This window comes from Aulostomus chinensis, chromosome 22, assembly GCF_037954235.1.
Source record: "Aulostomus chinensis isolate RoL2024-O1b breed Wild chromosome 22, RoL_Achi_v1.0, whole genome shotgun sequence".
NCBI lineage: Eukaryota > Metazoa > Chordata > Actinopteri > Syngnathiformes > Aulostomidae > Aulostomus > Aulostomus chinensis.
In genome coordinates, this window is record NC_141341.1 from 7,087,501 (window position 1) to 7,100,517 (window position 13,017).

General features: G+C 42.8%; 1 protein-coding gene across 2 annotated transcripts in view; it reads right to left on the minus strand.

Moving 5' to 3' along the window:
* The window catches only part of pag1 (phosphoprotein membrane anchor with glycosphingolipid microdomains 1), a 51,486-nt gene that overhangs the window by 27,671 nt on the left and 10,798 nt on the right, over nucleotides 1–13,017 (minus strand). The window contains exon 1 of one of the 2 annotated variants that reach the window (XM_086193631.1): nucleotides 12,809–12,828. The exons of the other annotated variant lie outside the window; for it this stretch is intronic. The gene's annotated coding sequence lies outside the window, so the exon portion shown is untranslated. Of the gene's footprint in view, nucleotides 1–12,808; nucleotides 12,829–13,017 lie in introns of those variants that run through there. 2 annotated transcript variants of the gene reach the window in all.

Genomic DNA, 13,017 nt, shown 5'->3' on the forward strand with positions numbered 1-13,017 from the left:
GGGGACAACAGGTGTCAGGTGCATCATTCTGAAGGAAAATAAAATATTTTGTTTGTTTATCTGCTTGTTTATTCATTCCCCCCGTTGACTTTCTTACACACACACACACACTTAAAACACACACAATTAAACTCAAACCTAACACACTCTTTCAGAGCGCCCCTCCAAATCAAGAGCCATAATAGCAAATTACCTCTCAATGCTGGTTGTAAGGCACTGGATACTTAACACACTCACACACACACACACACACACACACAGACTCTGCTGTGACCCTTCAAGTGCTGTTTATGGCAATTCCTCCTCTTGAAATTACCCCAGCTGAAGCGTGTAACGCAACATTTGACTTTATGTTATGGTGATAATAGCTGGTCTTTATGAGATGATTACTGACGAACTTCACACGAGTCTATTAGTGACATGTATCAATTACTGCTGCTGCTCAGGCTATTCGTGCACACAGATGTCAGTCATTCTTATCCAATCCTGCAAATGCTCCACATATACAGGACGCAGCAGTGTCCCTTTCAGCTCGAGGCAGTTTCCATTTTTCTACAGATCTTTTCCAACACTTTCCTTTCTCGATGAGAAATTACGGTTTCCATCAACAAGCTCACATGATGTTATCTTGTTTATGGACTCCACACATTAAGAAAGTCACTCTGTAAGTTCTCAAGAAGTCTGGTTGAATGTTATCACCCAGGTTTATTCAGTGTAAATAGGCAAGCAACACTTACTTGTCAAAATGATTAATTTCCATCTTCTTTATCTGATCCTGTTACTCCTGGTTTGGCCTCAATCAAAGGTTTCCCTGCTTGGAAATTGCACTTTTCTTAAATTTCAGATTCCATTAAATCTTGATTACAACATTTTTCACCCTCTCAGGTCCTTGATAGGACCATTTCCCTGCAGACAACTTTGGCATGTTATTGCATGGAAAACACGTGCGTAATTGATCACCGTCTCGTTCCATTTATGGTGTAACCGCAGAGAGGCAGCATACAAAATACCTGAACCCTGCCTAAGTGCAACAGGACCATAATTTGTGTTATTAATTACACAAGAGTTTGCTCTCTAATGACGTGTCTGAATGGCTGCAGTGAAAAGGGCCTATTGATTTTTCTTTTCCCTCTGCATCCTGCTCAGAAACTCCAATAAATCACCACATAACTCCGATCCCACAACGAGTGTGAAGCAGATCGGGACATCGGCGTGATTATCAACTCTTCCGTGCATGGATTAGAACCGTGTTTGCCTGGAAATATGCATAGATAACAGCGACATTTTCAAATATCGTATTCATGTGGGGCAGTTTTTTTGATCCTGAACTTGTCGCAGTCCTATCTGAAGGCCCAGCTAGTGAGGAAACATTGTGTCCTAGCTGCTCTGCTGTAAGCTGACACAGCAAGGAGCCAAACTAAATCAACTCTTGAGGAGGAATTAACAGTGTGGACCCGAGAAGAGGCTGCAGATGTTGTTTTAAACTATTTGGACTCCAAACTGTGTAATCCCCTCACTGCTTGACAACAACTTCTTGTGTAAGATTTCCTTGAAATCTCATAAAGAGGACTGAGCTCTGATGAAAGATAAATCCTTATGCATAAGTACTTTTCAAAAATAAACCCGGAGGAGAGAAAAAAAAACACAGAGTGGCCATTTAATCTATCTGAAGATCACAGTTATAACTTCATCTGCAGAGTGTGTGTGTGTGTGTGTGTGTGTGTGTGTGTGTGTGTGAGTCTTGTAGAAGTTTGACCACAGTGTTGGTCTGAGGACAGTTGCCAATTGTATTTCAGAGAGAAGTCTAAAAATACCCCAAACACGCACACTCACACGCACACGCAGCTTCCCAGGCAAATAAGCTAGGGAACAGTGTGTAGAGAGGAGGAGTCCCGCGAGGAATCAGTGGAATGTAAACAGGCCACCCACCCACCGACACACACACACACACACACTTCAGAGTGCTTCATCAGAGGCTGTGAGATGAGGGCCTCATCTGGAAAAAGATGCCCCAGAGAACAGTGAAGCTTGCTGGGATTGTCGTCTTGGTTCACCCCCGTCATTGCACTGCCCTTAAAATGCCCCACGAGAGGCTCCAAGAATGCATTTAGGGAAACACACCCTTTTTCTATTATGATACATCCTGTCTTATGAGTAATGTAATAATATCCAGGCTTAGAGAAGACATTAAGCTGAAGCTAAAGCAGATTTAATGGAAAAAGTCAGACAGTTTTCCTTGTTATCCCCTCCTCAGTAATACGCCTCACCTATACGGCTCACTGCATTTAGATGATGCAACATTTTCAAATATGCTTTTGGGAACAGCCAGTGTTGGTAAGCTGACATTTTAATAATGTACAATGAGATGACAAACCCCTGCTGGCTTTAACACTTTCTCAGCCATATGACGCCATTGTTATGTTATTAGGCCCATGGCCCACATAACCACCTGCTCTAGAAATGACTTTTTCTGGGTCGCTGGAGGATTATTGCAGTGCTAACGCCACAACATAAAGTCCTGGGGGGCCACAAATGGGTCAAACACGGCTTCATTTCAAAACAAAACAATGGAGCGGAGTAACCTTGAACGCTCATCGCTTTGAGATCAGTAACCCACACGGGGGCCATTCACGCCTAATTGGCAGGAACAATTCCAGACAAACGAAAGTAAACAGGAGCTAATTTCCTGTGTTTTGACTTCATGTTCACTTAGCATTGCCAGATTAGCCTTCCTGTAGCATGTGACTATCATAGCTTGCCAAACCACTAGTAAACAGCTAATTTCAAAAACCTGCAGGTGTTTGAAGCTCTCACCCTTTGAAAGAATCAATTCCAATTATTTGAAGTTGGAGTTTGCTTTTGCAGGGAGAGAAGCAGCGCCCGATTCATCTCTCCAGTCTTTTTGTGTGTGTGTGTGTGTGTGTGTGTGTGTGTGTGTGTGTGTGTGTGTGTGTGTGTGTGTGTGTTTTGGCTGTAAAATTGAGTGAAGAGAGGATGACGCATTCAATCAAAAAGTGCTCAGGTGAGGAAAAACATTAGAGGAAAGGCTATGATGTTAGCGTTACCTGTATAAGAGGCACGTTCAGTGTGTTTTTGACATTCAGTTGGGAATTGAAGGGGAAAATACAAGCGACTTCCTCAGATCTCAAGAATGAAATAAGCACCTGAGGATATGAAAAGAAACATCAGTGGAAACGTGGGGTGTTTGGAAGGGTTTGTCCATCACTCCCAACAGATCCAGCTGATACTGTGTTCTCCATGAGCTTTAGAAGAACCTTCCATATTGATCCCTTCGCTTCATTAATTAATAGGAGAGATGAAAGACGGTCAATATGAACAAACGGCACACTTCAGCCGCTGATAATGGACTTACATGTAACTGTATACAAGCCTCTATTCTATCAAGTTAAGGTGTAACATTATCAAGAGTGAAGGAGGTGGAGGAAGACCTGAATCTCCTGGGGAAGTCCAGAAAGTGCAGAACCTCCAGACTTTTCCCTGAGATTTGCAGCTGATTTGGTTGATACATATATAAATTTAAAATCTCAGCACTTGTTCTTCACTTCAAAGTCCAACCCTATGAATAATTGATGAATGAGTCCAGCCGGTGTTCTATATGATAAGTCACTAATGAGCATCACAGCCTGGGGTTTGTGAAAGGGGGAGTCAGCAACTGTTATCCAATATCCTTTAGGTCCATTTCAGCAACGATCTCCTCAGGGTTTGCTAACTGTATAGCCTGTGTGCGACTCAATATCAATGACTTCTGCACTTGTATAAATACTTTCAGTGTATCAGCCACAGAGTTTCTCCATCACACGGACAGAGACAAGGGAGTAAAAAACACAAACACAGTGGAAGGCAAAGAGCTGTTGGAGATGGGTCGGACAAATCTGATTCATTCTGAAGTAGCAGTTGGACGTGGTGCCCCGAGATGAAGACAAAGCTTGGGAATACCTGTGAAGACGCTGGCTGCTACAATAGCTGCTCAGTCACATGAAGTGAACGCGTCCATACGTATAGAGTTTTTTCAGATTAGGGGTTTCCAACATTTCAGGTTAAAAACAACAACAACAAAAAAACACCTCAAGCAAACAAGGTTTTTAGAAATCTTTCCAGTATACCATACCTTAAAATATGTTCATGGAAACTAACAACTGTGAGGGGAGGAACTAAACAGATGTAAAAGCAGATGTCACTTCCTCATTATTCTATTGAAGCTGGATCGTGCTATCTGTGCCCCGACGAGGAATCGCATTTTTACACACACCACAAAGATCTGATTTTAATTGCTTAATGCTGTACGTGTGTGGAGGCATCTGCAGTTGGTATGTTCCGCCAGTCATTTATTCAGGGTTGCTCCTTTAATCTGTCACCCTTAACCCCACACACACACGGTGTTGGTTAGTGCACTAACAGTAAATATGAGGCAAAACTTGATTCAGCTCCCTTTGAAGTAAAAAAAAAAAAAGTACATGCAAATACTTTTTTCCTGTCAGAACTGTCTGACATTGAGACTTCAGCGCGCTCTAGGGTATATTGGAGTTGTCTGACTTCCCTATCAGCTGCAAATTCATTCTGAATGCATGTAATTTCCCCGCAACTTTGGCATCATGTGAGAGCCTGTGTGTTCAAATGTGTGACAAACACAACAAGCGCGGATGAAGGGAAGCTTGTTAACGTCCCTCCTGATGTTCAGAGGCCCAAACCCTGTCTGGGTCTTGTTATCGCTCAACAGGCCACCCCGCAGCAGAGCGCCGCATCCCGGTAATAAGGCTGTAAACATGACAGCGCGTATCGGCAGCCTCAGACACATTCATGGATGCCTCGGCAGATGTCAAACATTCTTGCGTTGGGAACAAGCGTGCGAGAGATGACACAAGTATGCTCTTGTTCTCATAAACACACATTGATCATTTGAACGGTGTGTGTGTGTGTGTGTGTGTGTGTGTGTGTGTGTGTGTGTGTGTGTGTGTGTGTGTGTGTGTGTGTGTCTGGGGCGTGTCACTAGCAATGTCTGCCAGGCCTTAAGATAATCCTACAAAAGTATGACAGCGATCGTGAAGTAGTAGACTACATAGAAACCTGAATTTAACTTGAATTCCACAGGACGGTATGTTATAAGAATACTGCACCTAACAACAAAGTTGCACCTACACTTTTAAAACAGAGTAGAAGAAGAAGAGGAGGTCGTCAAGGCCATCTACTATCCAAATATGGACAAGTCTTGTGGAATTACTGTCAGTAAGGCTATTAATTGTTCTTTCATTCCAGCTAGTGTTGGACATGCGGCACGCTGTCTGGGGATGAAGACAAAGCTTGGAAATATGTGAGGAGACGCTGGGAGCAGAGACAGCAGCTCAGTCACGGGAGTTTAAGAGTCACCACATCAGAGCTTATCTGAATAAAGGAGTTCTATGTCCTATTTTGCACTTTCAAAAAAAGTGAAAAAATAAAATAAAATAATGATAAAAAGGGACTTCTTCCATTGGTGGCTCAGAGGCAGAACAAGCTTTTGACTGCTTTTACACAAGACAGCAAAACAGCAGTCTAGAATTCCCATGCTGAGTTACTTTGGTGGTTTTACTTTTGGTTTTACGGTACATAGAAGCAGTTTCCTGAAGACCTAACAACTGCTTACTGTTCTTAACCCAGCCGCTCACCATACACTCTCACACACACACATTTTTTTTCTCACCTCAAGTTTTCTCTCTCTCTCATGACGTGACGTTGTCATCATGACTACTTTCCCCAAATGAAGAAGTCATGCAAAAGAATCATCATCATCGACAGCGAACAAACATACTTATATTTATCACCATCACAACTGAGGGACTGCAAAGCCATTTCACTCAAATTGTAAAATTTGGTTTCTGACTAATTGGGACAGAATAAAAATGACTGGGTTGCCAGTGGAGGGGGAGGGTGACACAGTTTCCTGTTTGTGAGAGTGAACACACCCTGGCTTGTTTATGCTGCAGTTTCATCTAACAACCTTTCCACAAGTGCACTAACTTTGCTGTCTAATCTCTTAACAGTTTGGCAGTAGACTCGAGTGTTTATAAGAACACCGTTGGTGGCCATCGGAGGGATTCAAAGCTCTTTTATTTGAACCGGCACTATTTTACTTCAAGAAAGTGCTTGACTGAGCTTCCTGTCCATCACACGTGAATCTGTGGATTTATAATCATTTGGAGTTTTGTCCAGGTACAAATGAGTGAGGGAAGAATGGCAGGCAAAAAAAGAGCAAGCAATCAGGATGCCGAGTGGCACATGCTTAGCTGGTACGTCAGTGATGCCAGTCTGTCCATCCATCCCCTAGCAACCCTGTAACCCAGGGCGACAGGGCCTTGACGATGAACAGACAGAACAGAACTCTGTGGTTCTCAATTTGCTTGTTGCCAAGAGGCTGATAATGCAGAGCTTTCAGATCTGCAAGCCCCTCCCAGACAGATGCATAGAAACACCGCATGAAAACACAATACAAACACGCACACACCACACACTCTCATACCTGCTACTCACACACATACACACACACACAGCGACAACATTGTGAACAAGCCAGTATATACACTCTTCTTATTCAATAGATCAAGTTACAGTCAATACAATACCGCACGTTAAGAATATAAGTCACTGCTGACATACGATCCGCACACTTCCTCAGCATCTAGCAGATCACGAGTGTGTTAAGTACCATCAGAGGGACAAAAGCCACAGCATGAACCTGCCCCTGTCCTGAGAATGCTTACATCTACACACTGTAACACACTCTTGATCGAAAGGCTAGAGGATCGCACCTCTGCAGTATAGCAGTGAGTAGGAGCTAGAGTAGAATGCTAACACTGCTCAGTGCTCAATGACATCCACTGTAGCACAAGCTTGCTTTATAGGGGTGCCTCAGGCCAATATGCCATAGCAAAACTGCATGAACTATGCTGCGGGCAAGCATTTCTACCTAGTATCCGCTAATCATGCCACCGAAATGCTGACCAACTTCTACGCAACTCTTGAGTTTTCCATGCGCTTCCTTGCAGCTGCCACAGAGCCAATAGTGTGAGTAAATATTAATCTTTATCTGACGGAGCAGACAAGGTTTCGCTAATTAGTTTTACACCGATTTTTTCGTGTAGTTTCGTCCGACTGGAAAAGATCCTTTTCATCCTTATGTCCATGTTCTCCGCCCGTGTGCATGTGACTGCACCGTGCTCAAACCTTGCTTCAGTCATCCCAGGGCCAAGAGCGCGCGGCATGCCTGGGTGCGGTGCAGAGCGCTCGCACAACACAAACGAAAGGGACTTTTGCTGACAAACCTGCAAACATGCTAACCATGTTAAGGAAATACATTTGAGAAAAAGAACCCTTCAATGAACTATTTATGAACGTCCTAACATTCACTCATACACACCCACACCCACATCAGAAAACGAGAGGCATACTCTTTGTTGCAGACAGTGTCCAATTCTGATTTGGACTCAGCAGCCCTGTGATCCCTTTCTCTGCAAATTCTTGTTGATTGAATATGTGCATGCTTGGCTGACGGTGTCAGGTTAGTGAAGCTCTCGCGGGCCAACTCAGCTAGAATAGATGAGCTGGCTATCTGCTCACTTCCAGCCATCAGTGGATGCGGGATGACAAGCGCTAAAAACCAGAATCGGCAGCGCTGACATCAGGACAAATGGGATGTGAGGTTTTTGGAGCAATGTTTGTATGTTTTTGTTTTTTTTTTAGTTTACAATCTCTGCTATTGGTTTATTGATAGAATACAGAAAATGTTCCTCCTCAAGCTCCTGTTAATTCACGCCACTATCTCTGCAGCATCGTAGCATTAAGGAGTTTGTGCAGCTCACAGTAGCGGTTGTGACATTAAGTCTGAGGCTATTGTGTGTGTAACAGGCAATGCAAAGTCATTAGCCGTGTTCCTTTCAGCGTGCAGCGTATTTAATGAGGGGCAAGGCCACGCTGTCTGAGTGATTAGTGTGGAGACGGAGGACCGGCGCTCATTTCTGAGCGTTCACGAGAGGGAAATGTGGCAATCAAAGGCACAAAAAAAAAAGACTCCCTTTCAAGCTCGCGTAACAGGATAGAACATCATATTTCAGTCAACATCTATAAAATACACAAACGCACACAAAGAAACTGCGCCACAGAGCCAGACGTGTGCATTCAAAAACCAAATTCTACCCGCTTTGTTTTTCATGGGGCATTGTGTGGCTGACAAGAGCCTAAAAATAACCTTCATAACATGGTTGAAAAGAAGCTAATCCCCCAGCCTCATTTGTCGCTCTGAGTCAGGCTTTTAATTTACCAGTTTACGACTGGGTGTGTGTTCAATGCCACAAGTCTTTGAATATGTGTGTGTGTGTGTGTGTGTGTGTGTGTGTGTGCGTGTGTGTGTGTCGTAGCGACTCACAGGGAAAATGAAAAGATGATATACAGTGGAGGCTGTAGTGGAATTCCCCCATCATCTCCCGCCTTCGCGCTGCATCAGCCTCGGCAGCCTGTTCTTTATCAAACACCATTCAAGAGAACTGAATAAATGTGATTTTTTTTTTAGATTAAAAAAAAAAAAAAACAGCTCCTCCGAAACATTTCTGATTGCTTCTGACAACCCGAGGGAACAATTCTCTGGTAATGTATTCAAGACGGAGGAACAATGTAGCAGCAGTACTCTTATATAGTCAGAAAGGAACTCCTTCATTAGTAAGCAAAGATTCATAATTCAGCTACAACATTTTCACTTAATCTTTAAATTTCCTTTCTAGTTAAGGTAAGGTATAGATAACTGTTTAGAAAAATGCCCAACATTTTGCTGGTCCTTACGTCTTACGAGGGTTTCAAACCTGCTTTATTTAGTCTGTTCTAAGTCCTTTCTGCCCTTGGTGCTGTGTATCTTAAGAGTGAACAGTCCCTGAATTCAGGCGTGGACTAAAACTACCATAAACAACAGTAGAGGAGACTTTGATCCAGGCGACTGTATTCGTCAAGACATTTCCTCGAATAGAAAATCTCATGAACCCACACAAAGCTGTGGGTTTCTCTCTCCCTCTGTACCTCACTCTTTCTTTTTCTTGTTTACCCGTACCATGAAGGGGATGGCCGACAGTTTGGATTCTGAGGATATCGAGGCAACCGGACACTGCATCTCCAAAGGTCTCACGTATGCTCCCAGCTTGCAGCAGAGAAGGTATCGCTTTGCATAAAGAGCGGGGAAGAGAAATCTGATCACAAGCGGTCACTCGAGACACACACCAAATCGTTTATTTTTAGTAAACTGCAATAAAAGAGAAAAAAGGGGCTATTCTATGTTTGGTTTCCTTTCTCCTACTGAAAATATAGGCCTACCGGACTCACTCTGACTATTTTGTACCGTTACAACCGTAGTCTGACCTAAGCTCATGAGGAAGTGACTTATTTGGTCATGGAACACACCGACATTTTTTTATCTTTCACCACAATCATAGCCATGTTGAGTGTTAAACGCCTCCAACTTTCCTGGTGGGCTATTCCTACTTCCACAGCTGTTCATGGCATTCTCCTACATACGAGGTCGGAACTTTCCCAGTTGCTCATGAATGCATCATCTTTCACGCTGTTTGACAATTAAAGACTTTTTTCAGTAGATTTATCTTCTCTTATAATACCATACAAGATTTAGGATTCCCAGAAAGCTTAGCAATAAATTGGAATATGTACTTCTGAGAGCTAAGAACGTCTAAGGTCTGTTATGTCTAGCAAAAAACAGCATCAAGACGGTCAGATTACAACTTGGATTTCCTGCTGTCATTTCCTAGTCTGTCTGTGTGTTGTCATTGGCCCATTTCCTTAAATTCCACCTCCTGCTCTCTCTTTCTTCACCCTTCTTCAACTCATTCCTGCACTCCTTGACATTTGAACAGCTGCGATGATTCGGAAAATTTTGTTTTAAATAATTTCTCAAGGAAAAAATAGCTAACATTCTTGAGATCCTGCTACTTAATCATGAGGATGTGTTCAAATGATGTGGTTCTGGGCTTTAGGAAAGTCTAAAGCAGCGTTACTTTGTATTTGCTGGAATTTGATAGACCAGACGAGTTGATTAATGGTGATGAATCAATGATGAATAATTAGTTGCGGATGTAGTACACTTGAATCTAATTCCCAATGAGTCACACTCAAGCTGAAGTAGAAGTCAGCTGCTTTACCCTTGGCTTTTCTCAGGGAGGCTTCATGTTTGAATTTCTGTTTCTCGTCTCCCCAGACGGTTTGCAGTCGGTTTCAAAAGAAAGTGCAGCGTCTGCCGGTGTTCAACCAGCGTTGGACAGCCTCATCCTGAAAAGCACCTTCCCTCTCTCTCTCTCTCTTTTCACTACCCAGGACCCTGCGCTTTTTTCATTTACCTTGTCTTTTCATCGCCTATTTCCCACTTTCCTCTTCTTTTCATCTTCACCCCTCCCTTCTAAACCTCCATTTTCTTTAACTTTACCATCCAATCATTTCCTCTGCGCGGCCCCTCAGAGCTCAGGGCCCTGGCTCTGGTTTAAAACCTTTTTATGTTGCTGTTTTCTGCAGCTCAGCAGAGCACCCCACTGTGAAGGGTCTCTTCATTTTTTTGAAGCTTCCATCTCTCTCTTTTTCAAAATACTCTCTCTCTCTCTCTCTCCAGAAGGTAAACTGCGTTCATCTTCCTCCTCCCTCTTTGTCTTCCTCTCTTAAAAACTTCCACTCCGGCTATCTGGAGAAAAGGTGCAGTTTCTGAAACACAACCTGAGCGTTTAAGCTTTGTCGGAATTTTTCAAATGTGCTACTCCCCGGGCCGAGCGTGGACTCTCACTGAGCTGTGAAAAAGGCAATTAGAAGAGTGAAAGAAGCATTTGGCGAAGACACTGTAGTCAGGGTTCAACAGTAATATGTCAGGTTTGGAGTTTCTTGTGTGTTCTCTTCTCTATGATGCAACATCTGCTAATCTTGAGTGTGTTTGATTTATCCCATCACACAAAAGGGATTCCCAATAGAATTCCCTGAGATACATAATCCACAACGAAATACATTGTAACAACAACAACAACAAAAAGATCATAAATTGTATGTATTGCTTAAATGAAAGCAAGTAAAAGCTTGATGTAGCCTTTTAGCTTCTTTCCTTCCTACTCTGTTCTCAGAATGTTTCAGCACTTAGTAACATAAGCTTATGTTACAGTTCAGGCAAAAAGAGGAAGAAGAGCAGAAAAAGAAAAAAACTACTCAGCGCTCGTCCCTCAGTAACTGCCAACACGCTTACAACCAGGGGTTTGACCTCATATCATGTCATAATAGCGCCGTAGTCAGACAGTTCTCACATGAACGAATTTGAATTTGAATGTGTCAGCAAACCAAATTTTACCATCTAGAGTCTTCTGCTGCTTAACCTCACTCGCTAAAAATCAATTTGAGCAATCACTCCAAACAATTATTCAGGTTCAAATACTGTCCAAAAAGTAGCGAGTATTCCCGATCCGTACTGCACTCACGGAGGGAATCACAGCCAACTTGCCAAATCCGTTGATGCGTTTCACTGGTGAATCTAAGAACAACATCAGGGAGCAACTGTCCAGGAACTGAAAGGCCCCAAGCTTACCTCAACAATCAAGTCTCTGTTCCAACACTTGGCTCGAACATCTTTCTATTTACTCATTCATTCAGGGACTAGCTTCTTCCTCATTCATTCCCTCTATCTTTCTTTTCCCTCCCTTCCCTTTATAATTTGACATTGCTATTGTGAGTTCATGGATAGCCGAGCATATGTACCAGCCACTAGCTAACAACCAGCCTATTCAAATGACCCAGACAGAGAAGGAGGCGGAGGAGGAAGGAGTGAGAAAAACATGGAGCAAAGTCCCGGTACGGCTGACAGATATTAATAAGCAATAACTTCCTTTCAGAAAACACACATATGAAGCTCAAAAGTTTTTAATTGCATCCTTCTCTGAACGTTCATACGATTCAGGCTCACGCAAACACGCAGTCTGATTCTCTGCCGGCCTTCACATCTCCCGCTCTCTGGTGACTTCGTGCCCTATAGTCCATTAAAATACTATCCCTGCTTTTAAACAGTCATTTGCAATCAGGCTTTAGCATATTACAGAGAGGAAAATGGACACATCCACCCAGTAATTTCCTCTGTACCAACCAGATAATAGCTTCAATCATCAGCGAGAACGGAAAAATCAAAACTGATCGCTCCCTTCAAAGTAAAAGCTGAGTCAAGGGCTCGGGGATCTTTTTGATCACCAAGAAGATATTTAGAAAGTTACTTCATATCAAATTATTTTTCCACTAAATTGTCAAGTGAGTTTTAAGGGAACCCTGGAAATGGTGCAAAACTACACTACTGGACTGCAGCAATTATGTGCGTAGTTTTGTCAGAAGAGGGCGGTGTAGGCAACATTATGGCGGTAACTAACAGAAGAAGAAGAAAAGTTGTAAATGGAGAGAGAGCTTAAAGGATAATTTTATCAGTAACTACAATAGCTACACTACATCAGAGCTTACTCAGCAACAGGGTGTCCATCTCCATTTATGCAGATTTACTCTTTTATAAAAGGCAAAAACCACAGCAAAAATCAAAGTAAACTTTCCACTTTTGCAGGTTACATTTGCTAGTTTCTCATAGAAGGAAAGTGAATAGCGAGCAATTCCAATCCAATAGTTTCAGGGAATCCTGGGAAATATTTTTGCTTCAGTATATTGTAGTTTACCTTTACACACACATCCACATTTGAGAATTCATAACAGAGGAATATGAAAGAATGTAGTTCAGGTCAGTTCGAGTGGCTCTTCCTCTCACCTAACTGCTCCTCAGCTCTCCTAGCAGCATGACTCCACTGACAAGGGAAGAAACCTTGAAAATGACGAGCACCAGAATATCTCCCTTGTACTGTTGTATTTAATCAGAGCTCAGGCGTAGCAGAGCACGTACCCACACTGTTTGTCTATGGCTTATATTAATACAACGGCGCTCACAGATAACGAGGGCATTTCCTATTATGAGCCTGC